General features: G+C 36.3%; 1 pseudogene; it reads left to right on the top strand.

The window, feature by feature from the left end:
- The first annotated feature begins 266 nt into the window (after positions 1–266).
- LOC107759668 (aminopeptidase P1-like) lies at positions 267–10,464 on the top strand (annotated as a pseudogene).
- The last annotated feature ends 5,304 nt before the right edge of the window (positions 10,465–15,768 follow it).

Here is a 15,768-nt window from a genome sequence, read left to right as displayed (position 1 = left end):
TCAGGAAAATAAAATCAAAGAAAGACACAACTGTAGTCTGTTCGGAGTAGTATATTTCATATTTTGCTCGACTGTTAAGCCGTTAGGTAGGGTGAGAATATCAATATGTTACGTACATTATTAGTTCAATTATTTAAATGAAAATTTCCGGCAAATTTAAAAGGCTGCCTATGTAATTTCAAAATTGACAATAAGAAAGAAATTTTTCATTAGTGAAACTGATTATCTTATCTTAAAAATATATCAAGCACCTTCGGTACAACAAATTAAGCTAAATCTTTTTATTAAACCTTTAGTTTGAGTTTGGAGCAATAATACTACCCAAAAAAGAGTTTCATTCTTCCAAAAATCCATTGTTTAATTTGCTCAGTTGCTCTCATCTCCAATTTGGTATTTTGGAAATCGAAAGAGACGATGGCGGACACACTCGCTGCTCTGAGGTCTTTAATGTCCTCTCACTCTCCTCCTTTTCACGCTTTGATTGTTCCTTCCGAAGATTATCATCAGGTTCCCATTCTTTTTTTTGTGTGTATGTAATTTCATAGGACTTAGATATATGCAACTGTTTTACGATTCTATACGTTATTGGATGATGTGACAGAGCGAATATGTATCGGCCCGGGACAAAAGGCGCGCATTTGTGTCTGGATTCACCGGAAGTTCTGGTTAGTTTTATTTTATTTTCTCAATCACTTGATGTTTATTTAGTTGTATTTATCAGTTTTTAGTTTCTGATTGCTGCTAATAACGTTTATAGAAGCATCTAGTATGCGGATATTAGCTTGCATTGGTTGGTATGAAATTGGTGAAATTAAGCAGAATATCGTTCCTATTTGAATAGGCTTGGCGCTTATAACAATGAATGAAGCACTTCTGTGGACCGATGACCGGTATTTCTTACAGGCAGCTCAGCGATCAGTGGAAGCTCATGCGTATGGGAGAAGACCCTGCTATTGATATCTGGATGGCCGATGCGACTACTCCTTCCTTGTTTCTTATAAATTCAGTTTACCTGCATTAGTTTGTGCTTTTTGTAGATTTATGTTAATCATTAGCCGATTCTTGACTGCAAAGAATATACCTTTTCCTGTCTTACTTGTTGCTTAATCTGCATCAAAACAGTTATTGCATACAGTCATTGGTGCCTAGTTGGTTTTGGCTATTAGGAAATCAGTATATGTATCAGGACACAAGTTCGATAGAGCTCCTACAGTAATTATGTTTTGTCATTTGTATCTCGACTGTGATGGAAACCTCTCAATTGATCCAGCCAATTAAGGTGAGTTTTATGGAAATGAAAAGGAAATAGGAAAATTTGAAATTGATTCAAATTCCCAATCCTGTCTGTAAAGTTGTCTAATAATCTTTAACGTATGTAAACAAAAGAATGTCTATTGATCTCAATGTTGATATATTAATCTCCTTGAAGATTCTGCTCTTGTCAATATGTGCATTAAAACTTCCATGTGGAAGTGGTCTTTCCATCTACCTCCTTTTGGAATGACAGTCCTTCAGTTCATTCATGTAACTGGTATTCCTGAAGAGAGCTTCATATATCTCCCACTGGCCGGCAAGTTGAACGAGCATGTAGTATCCTACATTTAGTCTTGCCATAATATAAGCTTACCGTCTTAAAAAAATCTCAGATCTTCTCACTTTTGACTTTTTAAACTGTGAATGCTTTGAAGCCAACATCTCAGTCTTTTACAGTGGACTGGTCATGTATATTCCAGCACACAAAGTCATATAGAATAGGCAAAGGAGTTTGAGTCCATTTTTGTTTCTCAGTTCTCATGGATCGTATTTCAGCTTGCTTCTACTGTATTTCTTAGATCTTTATTTACTTCAGTCTTACTTTTTCTTCTCTTTATTTATTTCAGTAGATATATAATTTGTTTGAAAACTTTGTCAGCAATAAGCCCATAACCGAATGATAATATAGGATGTTAGTATGTCAAACTGAACTTAGCAGGATGAGAATATTATAATGCCATCTATTGTGATTTTTGTCTAACCTCCTGGTGACTATGATGTGCTGTACCATTTCAATATTTGCCCTCCCATGTCCAGACCTTTTCTTCTAGTCACTGTATCCTATGCAACAAAGTGTTGTAAATTTTTTAATCTGAAATTGCATGTTAAGAGGAGTGTAAACATTGTGACCCTGAAGTTCAGCTGATATGTTAATTGATTTTTATGATGTGCTTTACCAGAATCTACCAAAGGATGCAGCCATTGGTGTTGATACGTGGTGTGTATCAGTAGATACTGCACAGAAATGGGAGCGTGCTTTTGCTCAGAAACAACAAAAGTTGGTCCAAACGAGTAGGAACTTGGTTGATGAAGTTTGGAAATATCGTCCACCTGCCCAAACAAATCCTGTAATTGTGCATCCATTGCAATATGCTGGTCAGTCTGTTGCAGATAAGTTGAAAGGTTTGAGGGAGAAGCTTGTACAGGAAAAGGCTCGTGCTATGATAATAACAACACTTGATGAAGTAAATCTGTAACCCTAGATCCAAATGTTTTCCATCTTGTAGCTTTGGCTAATCTGGTCTTGGATATTATTCATTTCTCCAATATGATTGCCAATTTACAGGTTGCATGGTTATATAATTTTGGTGGTAGTGATGTATCATATTGCCCGGTTGTTCATGCATTTGCAATTGTGACAATAGACTCTGCCTTCTTCTATGTGGATAGACGAAAATTGTCTCCTGAGGTTGCGTTTACACTGCATAACATGTTCATTTTAACTAAATACAATTGCATTTTGTTTAGCTTTTTCTACTCTGAAGTAAGCATGTATATACCATGCAGGCAAACTCTTACATGGAGGAAAATGGAACTATAGTGCGGGATTATGGTGATGTTAGCTCAGATGTGGTCCTTCTTGCATCTCATCACCTCACTCCTTCCTCCACTAAGGAATTTCCTAGGAACTCATGCTGTTGAGTTTGCAAATGACCTCATTTGGGTTGATCCAGGAGCATGTTGCTTTGCTTTGTATTCAAAACTGAGTGCTGATAGGGTTCTCCTTCAGCAATCACCTTTGGCTCTTGCAAAAGCTCTGAAGGTGATTAATACTACCTCTGAACATACTTAGCCCGTAAAGTTTGTTGTCTGAGCATTTTAGGTGGTTGAAAGTCTCGTTGGTATTCACACAACCTTTTTTTGGTTGGTTGAAAGTCTCGTAGGTATTCACACAGCCTTTTTTTGGTTGGTTGAAAGTCTCGTAGGTATTCACACAGCCTTTTTTTGGTTGGTTGGTTAGAGGTCAAGTAGATCAATTGTCCCATCAGAAGCAAAATAATAGCAAAGAAGTACTTGAAGTTGCTTGTTTGATGTGTACACAATCTGCTATGACTCCAATTTTTGTGAGCTAAAAGTAGGTCGCTGTGACAATTGATGGCTGCGAGCTTGATGACCACTGTTTGTTCCATTATTATGCATGACCTTCATATGCTTTTCTACATTTTGAACTGAATCTATCTTTGGAAGCATGGATGTTTAGGATTGTATACCTCATGACGTTATATTTTTCCCAGGATTAACATTTCTAATTTCCCTGTTATATTTAGTGGTAATTCAAATCATCATGTTTTTTATTTTCTGAAGTATGACATGGACTTGGTGATCTTTTCCCTCCTTACCTCCTCTAAGATTTCTTGAGTAAAATGGCTAATCAACAACAACAACAACAACAACAACAACAACAACAAACCCAGTGAAATCCCACAAGTGGGGTCTGGAGGGGTAGTGTGTACGCAAACCTTACCCCTACCCTGAGAGGTAGAGAGGTTGTTTTCGAAAGACCCTCGGCTCGAGAGGATGAGTAAAAACAATCAAATATCAACAACAATAGCCAGAAAATGATAACAACAGTGTAAGAACTAGAAAAAAAATAGATGGAGGAAAACAATAGCACTAGCAATAGCAACAAGCAGTAACCACGACAGGATACTAGAAAACTGAAGTGGAAGATAGTAAGAAATAGCCGTAATACTAGCAATCTAGGAACAACGACAAGATACTACCAGACTAGCCCCAAACAACCCGGTAAGGATTAGAAAAATGCCCGACTACAAGCTGCCCTTCTACCCTAATTCTCGACCTCCTATAAAGGGCCATGTCCTCGGTGAGCTGAACTCGCGCCATGCCTTGCCTGATCACCCCTCTCCAATACTTTTTAGGCCGCCCTCTACCTCTTCTCGTACCTGCCAAAGTCAACCGTTCAAACCTCCTAACAGGGGCATCTAGGCTTCTCCTTTTCACATTCCCGAACCATTTAAGCCTCGCTTCTCGCATCTTGTCCTCCATGGAGGCCACGCCCACCTTCGACTGAATATACTCATTCCTAACTTTATCCAACCTAGTGTGCTTGCACATCCATCTCAACATCCTCATTTCAGCTACGTTTTCTTCTGGACATGGGAGCACTCAGCCTCATACAGCATAGTCGGTCTAACCGCCGCTTTGTAGACTAATCAACTATTATAATTTTGACAATAATAACCATCCATTTTTTGCACTTGTATGATTAGCCAAAGCTTGAATTGCAGTTCAATTTTCCTTGTCAATAATTGTTATATTTGTCTTATTGGTGTCGAACTATTTTTTTTATGAAAAATGATTTTGGTATGAGGTAGTTCTAATCGACTAATTTGACATCTTTGAATTTTTTTTTCCGCTATGCACCAACTTCTGTGATGGTCTTTCATCTTTACAGTTACTTCCAGTTCCAAATTTGCTCCCAACTATAGTTATTTCTGAAGTTATCAGGCTTCCTAACATACTATTCTCTTCATGTTTATGTGATTAAACCAAATCTCTCTTTGTCTTCTTATGTCTTTTCCGCATTGGTTATGATCTGTTCACTGCAATATGGCTTTTCCTCCATATAATTTCTTTCTTGTTGGTATCAAAAAAGTGAAAGTTAAACTGGAAAATGTTACTCAGTATAAAACATTAATGAGAGGAACAAAATTACCAAAGATTTAGCAGTGACTTTTTACAACTTTCCAAGGTTATTAGGCTTTCAAAATGTCATCTGTGTTTGTAATCTTACTTTTACTCTCAAACTTACATTTGGTTGCTAAATTACTAATTTCTAGAAGCCCGTTGAGATGGAAGGATTGAAGAAGGCCCATGTTCGGGATGGGGCAGCTGTTGTGCAATATCTTGTCTGGCTTGATAAGCAGGTATGTCAGATTCTTAGTCTTGCTGTTCTCGTAATATTGTGAGTTAGTGCCGCCTACTGCTTTTGCATCTTCCTTTGATTTTATATATATGTAGGCATGCGTGTGTGTGTGTGTGTGTGTGTGTGTGTGTGTGTGTGTGTGTGTGTATACCTGTTCTTTTTAATCTTTACACGAGTAAAGAATGTAAACTAGTCTTTGTTGTTATATTCTGGAAAAGCCAAATATTTTGAGGTTAGAAGTTCCAGTCTCTGCTAAAGCCTAAACTAGAAGAGTAGAAGGATAGTGTATCTCTCAGGAAAAGACGTTAGATCTACTTGCAATGCCTTTTTGCAAATAGTCTGGGTTTTGTATTTTAACAGGGGCTTCTTTGTTTTTAGGTGCAGACATACTTGATACAAGTTATCCCTGGTTTCAGTAGTTTGGCAGAATGAGTTTTAACCTTGTCGTGTGGTTGCGCTGTTGATGAAATCAATATTTTCAATTTTCCAGATGCAGGAAACTTATGGGGAATCCGGTTATTTCAAGGAGGCTGAGAGTACCAAACAGAAGAAACAACTGTAAGTTTTTTATTGTTTCCTGTACTACTTCATGGTTTTGGTGAGTAGGTACATGTTTTGCCTGGAATTGATCTGTTATGGTCTTCTAGTTCAGGACTTATCCAAAAAAAAAAAAAAGAAGAAGAAGAAGAAGAAGAAGAAGAAGAAGAAGAAGAAGAAGAAGAAGAAGAAGAAGAAGAAGAAGAAGAAGGAAAGTCCACTAGTCAGGATCCAAGAAAACAATATAGGGAGTATTGGTAGCATTTTTAACTGGGAATAATCTGTTAGAGTCAGCATCTTGTGGTGATCGGAGAGATACATTATCCAAGAAAGTGGTTTCTTGGTTTATTGTCTGTATAGAAGTTTATTCTTGAATCTTGTGTGCTTTTGTGTGTATTTGAAAAGCTTGTAACATGTAAGCATTTGATTTCTTTGTTGATGATAGTGCTAAGAATCTTAGCTGACTTCCATTTGCTGAAGGAAGCTTCTGCAAGTAACTGAGCTTCAGCCAATATGTCAAGCGATTCATTGAGGAACTTATCATGAAGCATGGGATGCATGATTTTTTTTCCCTTTGTGGTGGTTCAATGGTTTTTACCTTACCTTACCACTAATTAATATGTTAGGGGTACTAAAAGGCTGACAGAAGTCTCTGCGAGTGATAAGCTGGAGGAGTTCCGTTCATCAAAGGAGGTAAATCATTGTATTCTGATGAAAGATTTATTGAAATTGTTGTCTCGTTTCTCTAGTCTCTATCTATGATTAAGTTATCATCATCTAGGTAGTTGAGCTGACGACTCTAGAGTTTTTTTCCAGTTTGTTGCTTTTGTTTTACTGCAATGCTGTTGTATTCAGGACCACATGACATTCTGATTTTGACTCAAACTCTGTCCAGTTAGACACTGGCACATTTTCTCTTTCTTTATTCTTTAAAACGTACTGGAGCAATTATAGCATTTTTCTAATGGGTTCCCATTGCAAGTGAGTGTAGTTAAATTTAGAAGTAGAAAAGTAAGGGGGTTGCCGAAACAAAAGGAGGTAGAAAGTACGAATATGTATTATCAAAATGCTAATAACATGTATAAGGAGGACTTAAGATAATTTTGGGTTGATGTTTAGTTGCTTCAATCAACAAGAAGCCTTTGCCTTGAGCTCTTCCAACAAATGCAGTTTGGTTCCTTTTCTGATGGGTGTGATCTTGCTTGAAGTTTGCCAAATTATTAAGAATCTTGTGTTTCAACATAGTATCTCCATTATCTTAATGTACTGGGACAATGTTGTTCCTACCCATCTGCAGCACTTTAGAGGACTGAGTTTTCCAACTACCTCTTCTGTTGGTTCAAATGCGGCCATTATCCACTATAAACCTGAGGCAGAAAAATGTGCTGAACTCGATCCAGATTGCATTTACCTATTTGATTCTGGAGCTCAGGTATGTGAGAACATATATTCGGGATTGGCTAGTTGCTTTACATACTTATATATTTAACATGTCATCTTCCCATATATATGGTGGTGTTGCTGAAGTATCTGGATGGAACAACTGATATTACACGGACTGTTCATTTTGGAAAACCTACTCCACATGAGAAATCTTGTTACACTGCGGTATGTAAATTCTATTATCTCTTTTTGCATTGATATGATGCCAAATCTTGTTGAATCTGACCATGCACAATGGAGTGAAATTTCTTAATTTGAATTCTGATTTCAGATTGAAAATCACATTACTGTTGCTGATCTAATGTATGTTCAGTCTCCTTCATACTTGGTTAGCCAACAGTACCTTAAGACTAGTGGTGGCAAAATGGTTAAAAGAAAACAGTTATCCACCCATATTATCCATTAAAAAATAGTTTGGATAATGAACTTTTTAAAAACGGGTCAAATATGGATAAAAACTTTATTATCCGCTTAGAAAATGGATAACCAATGGATAACTAATGGGTTTAACTTTTACATTTGTAAAGTCTCAAATTGGGGGTTCCTCAAGTTTGGGAGACTAGGAATTCTTCCAAAAGCGATCATATTCAAGAAGCCATGGATTATATGGATATCCATATTATCCGTCAGTTAACCTGTTTTTTTATCCGTATTGAATATGGGTCGGGTCGGATAATTAATCCGTTTTTGCATTATCCGTTTTCGACCCGCCCATACCGGACCCGACCGCCTTTTTGCCAACCCTACTTAAGACCATCCTAGAAGCATTAATCCGTTTTAAGCCTTGATCAGAGAAACCATTGGAGGCATTATCACCCTAGAGATCTCTAGCTCTATCATTCCTGTGCTTGTATCTTGTAATCTCTCTCTCTCTCTCTCTCTCTCTCTCTCTCTCTCTCTCTCTCTCTCTCTCTCTCTCTCTCTCTCTCTCTCTCTCTCTCTCTCTCTCTCTCTCTCTCTCTCTCTCTCTCTCTCTCTCTTCCCCCTTTTCTTTTTAAAGTTTCCCCTCCTCTAGGCATGAAGTAAGAAGCAACAGTAAGTCGATACTTTTCTGTGAAATGCTTTCGTCTTTATTCTTATGAGTTATTTTCTGGTTTATTTCTTGAGGGGTTAGTGAGAGAGAAGGGATAATGCTTGCAACACTTTGAACCAATTTCTGTTAATATATATGTATGCAGGTTTTGTCTTTTCCTTTTAGTTTTACTTCTTATACTACTTCTATATATGCTGGTTTTTCACTGTGAGATTGATTCGGTAGAATCTTATACTGGAAAGTCTTGTTGTTTGTTTTACCGAAATACTGCTTTAATGGCTAAAAAATTACTTTATTTTATGTAGGTGCTTAAAGGACATATATCTTTGGGCAATGCCATGTTTCCCAATGGAACCAATGGTATGATTATGTACAATCATTCTTAGTATGCTCGATGTCTATAATTTACTAAAGTTTCTTTAGTGGTTGGATGCACTAATGCCTAAATCCACAGGCTATTTTTGGAAGGTGTATGCTTACCACTTCCATTTCATTTAACTGATATGGCCCTCAAGATAGTTGGCTTATCAGATCATTGTGTGCTTGACTACTCTTTATAGGGCATGCTCTTGACATTCTTGTTCGAATTCCTTTGTGGAAGGATGGTCTTGACTATAGGCATGGTACTGGACATGGGATCGGGTCTTACTTAAATGTCCATGAAGGTAAGCCGCCCTTATGACTGAAGAGGTACTTGTAAGGAGCAATTTATATTTACATTTTCATTTACCTTTGGCAGGACCTCATCAAATTAGTTTCAGGCCATCTGCAAGGAATGTGCCACTACAAGTTTCAATGGCTGTAACAGATGGTCAGTAGCATCTTACTACATTACGACTTAAAAGTAATGTTTTCCTTGTCATGATTTATGCCTCTGCATACTTGGACGAATTTTCACTCTTAACATGAAGTAGTAGGTTTGGAAATTGGAATGCTACTTTATGAAGGACGGTCATTAATATGTCTTATCCTAACTTAGTCGGTCCTGAAGTTGCTTATTTGAATTCTACAATTAGAGAACTGATATGATCAGGGGAAATGTTTTTTTAGTTGTACTGGTAAAAAGGCCTGCCAATAAAATTGGGGTAAACCACGTCAAGCCAAGTTGTGCCAGCTTCCTGAATAATCTAATTGACATCACCTTTTTTGCACACATCATTATGGTTTTCTTGTTTCAACTTCTTAGAACCTAGTATTCGTATGTTATTTTCCAGAACCTGGATATTATGAAGATGGGAAGTTTGGTATAAGAATAGAGAATGTGCTAATTGTCAAAGAGGGCAATACGAAGTTCAACTTCGGCGATAAGGGTTACTTATCATTCGAGCACATAACTTGGGTGAGTTTGTAAACACTCTGTTTTATTTCTGTACACATTCTGAAATGCTTCTATATGGATGGTTCTAGATGAATGTGTGTGGTGCTATTTTACTTTTGCAATCCAAGAGAAAGTGAGATTTTTTGGGTTTTCGTTCTCTAGTTTTTTTTTTTAAACGTTGATATTCAGTTGCACTTGCCATTGATATGCTATTTTATTTTCTAATTCCGCAGACTGGAAATGTTTGTGTCGTGAAGGTAACAATTCTCTTTGTTTAATCTAGGCACCATATCAGAGGAAACTAATTGATGTGAGCATTCTGGTGCGTGAAGAGATTGAATGGTTGAACGAATACCATGCTAAATGTAGAGAAATTCTTGGTCCTTACATGAATACATGTGAGATGGAATGGCTGAAGAAGGCTACCGAACCCATTGCAGCTTGACACGCCCCTTTCTTATGGGATTGGAGTTACGGTTAATCAAAGGCTACTGTTCCTTGTTTCCAGCTTCATGCCCTTGATAATATGTAGGTGTTAATTCCAAATACCATTGCACTAATGCAGCAACAAATCTGCAGGTTTTTTTCGCATATTTGTTGTCGCCTTTTGGAGACGAAAGATTTAGCTTCTGATGATTTCACAAAGGGGTCAGCACATTGACAGATCTGTTGTGCTCTTGAGGAGATGCCACAAGTCTTTCGAGGGTTGCGCAGTTTGGTACCATAACCAGGAACAGACTTAATTATAAATAGAATTCATTTTTGCTGGCTCGTTTTGTTGTCTCTCTTCTCCGTCCCCTCGCTTTGTATTATTGTAATATTCCCTCCAGCTCCCATATCTTTCAAATCCATAATTAGTTTCTTGCATTAATAGGTACCACCACCTGTAATAAAAGCCCAAGCAACAAAAAATGGGCACATATCGTTTTCAGCAGTGTCGTTGGAACTGGTCCAAAGTCCTTTGCTTTTACCGTAGTCTTATTCGAGTGTACTAGTATCTAAATGAGTTACGATTGAACAAAAATAACAATTAACGGGGTAATGTTAAGCAAGAGATTTGTGTCCCATTCACAGCTTTCCTTCTGATTTCCAACAGAAACAGCTGAGGTAAGACATGTACTGTCACGACCCATTTTCTTAATAAGCCGTGACCAGCACCCGATCACTAAACATGACCGAACGAACCATCTGCGCTTTTCAAATCTATTATAACTTCAAACTTTATATGCAATCAAGTAATATTTTAACCAAATACTTTTAATTAACTTAAATATCTAAAATAAATCAACTCTAAAATTTTATTCGTAGTAACCACTGAAATACTGCTAAGTTATTATAAAAAATATCTGAATCTTAACCCAACGGTTTTGTCTATGAAGCCTCTACTGACGCACTGCTCAAGAAATGAGATTGCCTGGCTAGTTCTCCAAGTAAACAAAGAAATAACTAAACTAAGATGACTCCAAGGAATACTCCACGAACAAAAGCGGAGCTCACCAATAGCACTGGAAGAGAGGGAAGTCCTAACCCGTAGCCTGCTCGCCTACAAAACCGGTTCATATATTGTACCGCAGATCAACGTAGGTTCCCAAAAGAGAACGTCAGTACCATCCATTGTACTCAGTGAGTCTCAATGACAGGGGACGAAACTTTAATAAAATATACATTACGAGCAAAGATTCTAAATGCATGTAAAACATAAAGCTTGTAAGAACAATTCTAAAATAATTGCATAATAGCAGTTTATGAATATTCTAAAGGAAATTCTTTTCTTTTTCTTTCTTATAAGAAAAATTACTTCACGTTATACTTCGGGAGTTCCAACTATCCTGACTTATTTATGTCTTAGTCAACGTGTGATCGGCACGGGTTCGATCCCAACCTGATCGAATAGGCCCAATCCACGAGGTGCCACTCGCTTCATGGTTCTGAGCGCTCATGTATCATACCTTAGCCTGGCTAAGTAAATTCTCAGCAACGAGACCCTCGGCTCGTGTGCTCCCTACTTTGGCACAAGTAGTTTCAGGAAGTCAACGTCTTGGTCAGGACCCTCGGCCTGGACGATGACCCCTTCTCAGAATAGAGGATACTCCCAAAAATCTTTTCTTTCTAAAACTTCTTCTTTTGACTTTTCAAGTCTAAATCCTTTCTGGAACATCCTATACATACTCATACTGTTATCCTTAAATGTAAAGCATGGCATAAGAATGAAAGAAACATTCAAAAGTATTTCTAAATATTCTTGCTTCTTCATAAATTTTCAACATGAAAATGGCATATAAGAATAACACAAAAATCTGAAAATTTATGCACATATATCATAATAAATCATCTAAACTTTTGCTAGAACAATTCTAAGTTAACAGGTACTCACTTGCGCCAATTAAGTATATATAAACTCTTTCAAGCAATTCATCAAACACCTTGTATGCGTGCTTTTGTGAGTTACACCACTTTAGTAAAGAGTTATATCTAACTTACCTCAAAATTCCTTGAGCCCTCAGTCCAATTTATACCCGTCAAATAATTGATTCTACAATAACCAGTGTATTTTAATTAATTGTAAAGTTTCACACCTAAACATGAAATTTACTGTTGATACAGAGGAAGAAGGGAATTAACTATTCAATTCTTACCTATTACCACTGTAGGATAATTGATAATAGAAAATTTTATATATGTGAGTTCAAGAATAAGTAAGTTGTAAAGAATCCTAGAATTTTCGTGCGCGAGCAATTTCTGACGCCTCCGTTTCGTATAAGGCTTTATGCCTTTTGTCTGTGTGAGAAACAGAATGCTTTCTGTTTTCTTTTAAGGCATTAAGCCTTTTTTTTCCCCTTCCAATACCCACTTTATGAGGTTTCGTCACGTGACTCCTTTTTTGTTTTATTGCTTTCTTTATTTTTTTTTTTTTGACTTAATTAGTATTTAATTATATCCATTATTAAAAATTAATAATATTAAAATTATTAATATTCCTCTAATTGTATATCTAATTATTTATAAATAGAGAAGTAACTCAAAAGTCAATCACAAAGGTTTAAATCCGTAATAGAAGTATAATTTTTATGCACTTAAAGAAAAAAAATTAAATTCTATATTTAGCGTGTGTTGAAATATTTACAGACGTGAGGAGTGTTACATGTATACCCATGTAGGAGAATCAATAGACATCAATAAGATAAATAGAGTTTAAAAATTTGAAAGGAAAAAGAAAAAGAAAAAGAAAAGCTGAGATGAATCGTAATTAGCAACTGGATGCATATGGTCTTTTCTGGGACATAAGCAAGAAATCCTATGTTAAAACGAAAAAAGTAACAAGGCTGTGTTGAGAAAATGCTACTCCTATAATTAATCCTAGGTGACACAAAAAAATGCATTTGGAGAAGAACTTTGGCATTTAGGCAGAAATTGAGTTGAACTAGGAAATAGGGCAAATTATATATTATACACCAAAATAATATACTGTATACTAAAATAATATAATCTATACCTAAATTGTATACAATGTGTTATATTATCGTTGAGAAATTAATGCTAAATTTGGGACTCATTTGGAGCTTATTTGAGGCGTTTGAGACACAATTTTTGAAGATCCACCATTTGTTGAAGTTGAAACTCTTGAATTTGAAATTTTAACTTGAAAATTTATTATTTAATTCGAAGTGGGTGTTACAATAAATTTTTTATTTAAATATTATTTGGAGCTGGTTCTATCTATATTATTAGTCTCGCCACAATCCAAATGAAGAACTACTTAAAAAAAAGGGCAAACTCAAGGAAGTAGATCTGTATTAGTTGATGTACTAAAAACAATGCAAGTGTTCCTTCATTCACTTTTTCTTTCCATAAGATATCTTCTCATCACTCATCAGTACATGTATCAATAGGTAATCGTCCCTTTTGAAGTATAACTTTTAATTTCTGCATAAGATTTTTTATTACATATACAATATAAAATTTCGCTTAATTAATATAATCTCGTTTGACTTCTGTATTAAATTCCGCATGATAATTCCCACATAACTAAATTGTAAACCAAACGAATCCCTAATTAATGTTTCCTTTTTTGCTTTACTGAAATTTAAATTCTAAACTCTTATGATCCATTTCAATTTTATTAACCTCTATGTCTCATTGTATTGTTCCTTAATTTATTTGTTCAAAAATGATGAGAAGACCCCCTCGAGACATGCATCATAACTTTAGGACAATATTATACAATCAAGGTATGCTCTTTTTATCACCGACTAATACCATATAGCTCATACAAGGAAATCAACAATGCTCATTCGTTACTTCACATACTTTACTCTTTCGCATGCAGGTGACGAACACACTTACTCAAACTTATATGATTTTCTTTCTACTTTTGAGTAGTTCAAAATGTTTCAACCACTGCATTTCTTTCCATCTTTCACAGGTTTTAAGAATTCAGATTCATTAAAACTCGATCAGATTAGTTTAGAGTTCTGTTTTCCTGATCATATTAACTTTTTATATGATCATTACTAGAAATTTGCTAAAAACCGACCAAAGTTGGTCGGTTATGGCCAATTACCGATCAAAACGCGATCATTAGGGTGTGGACGGTGTTTTGATGGTCAGTAGCTTAAAACGACCATCTGACAAGTTTAAGTACTTACCGACCAACTTTGGTCGGAAACATATTTTATTAATTTAATTTTACCGATCAAATTTGGTCGGTTTAACTAAATTATATTTTTTTATTAATTATTAAAATTTAAAAAAAACGACCAACTTTGGTCGGTAATTAAAAATATTTTTTTTAAAAAAAATAATTAAAATTAAATATTACCGACCAACTATGGTCGGTAACTTCAACAGTGCAGGCAAAATACCGACCAAAGTTGGCCGGTAATGTTGAATTCTGGGAATTCAATGTTCATTAATCGACCAACTTTGGTCGGTATTTTGGAATAATTTTTTTAATTAAAAACCGACCAACTTTGGTCGGTTTTTCTGGGTTTAATTTTGGCATAAAATGCCTGTTTTGGCAACTACACCACCTGCCAGCATACCAATACACCTAATAACAACAACAACAACACAACAATAACAACAACAACAACAACAACACAACAACAACCAAAACATTCAATAAATACTTTAAAACTAACAAATTAAAGTTCAATTGAACATAAAAATCCAAATCCAAGTTAAAACTAATTACAACTAGTTCAAAACTGATTCTATTTGTCTAGTTCAAAGTATATAAAAGTCAAGGGGTATTTTCTACAACATCATCATCACCGTCTGATGAACTTTCATTTACAAGACGGTATAGAGAACGGTCTTATGGAGGACGGAAAGAACGATCACGGGGAGGACGGGAGGAACGATCACGATCAGGACGGGAGGAACGATCACGTGGAGGTCGACCCTCTGGAGATGACTCACGAGATCGGGGCAACAGAAAAGCTCCACTAGATATGAGAGTTCTGATCTGAGCTTGCATGCCAAGGAATTGAGCATCTCTAAGCCTTTCTCTTTCCTTGGCCGCTTCTAGCTCGGATGTGAGCTTTGTCACTGTCTCCCGCATAGCAGAGAGGCTCTCCCTATTAAGTTGCTCGCCTTGCGAGGAAGTCCCTATTCCTCGCATTCCACACTTATAGCGATGTGAGTTTTTAGTAGGAAGCCCGTATACCTTCCCCCATTTTGGACCGCCAACAGACTCCAACCATATTCTTTCAGCATCCTCGTCCGAAGGTTGGGTTGGCTCACCCGATTTACTAGCTGGATGACTACAGATGAATTCCTCCACGTTACTTTGGTAGCGACCCTATATTATTTTAAATTAAATCAGTATTTCAAAATTTTTATAAAAGTAAATTATAATACTTAAAGAAAATTGAAAGCTTACATATGCAGTCGAGGCCCGGTTCTCGACCCACCTATCTTGATCCCCCTCTTTCTTCTTCTTCACAATATGCGTCTCCTTGAATAGCTCATCATGACTCATTGGACGCCCATACTTCTTTTCCTGAAAATAAATTAATTTAGTTAATAAACATAATAGATATACTTAGAAAAGTAAAATAATTTAAGCAATTACGTACCAATCTTCTTTTTATTGTCCCTAGGCTGATCGCACCTCCAGTGTGCAAGGAGCCTCCCTTCTCGGATGCGCGAGCTTTCTTTCCTTTTTCGCTCCTCTTTAAGAATTCTGCGGTAAGCCATTGCCTTTGCAAATCATTCCACAAATTCTCAAGTAAC

This window comes from Nicotiana tabacum, chromosome 17 (assembly GCF_000715075.1).
Source record: "Nicotiana tabacum cultivar K326 chromosome 17, ASM71507v2, whole genome shotgun sequence".
NCBI lineage: Eukaryota > Viridiplantae > Streptophyta > Magnoliopsida > Solanales > Solanaceae > Nicotiana > Nicotiana tabacum.
This window is presented reverse-complemented; position numbering and strand designations above follow the sequence as displayed.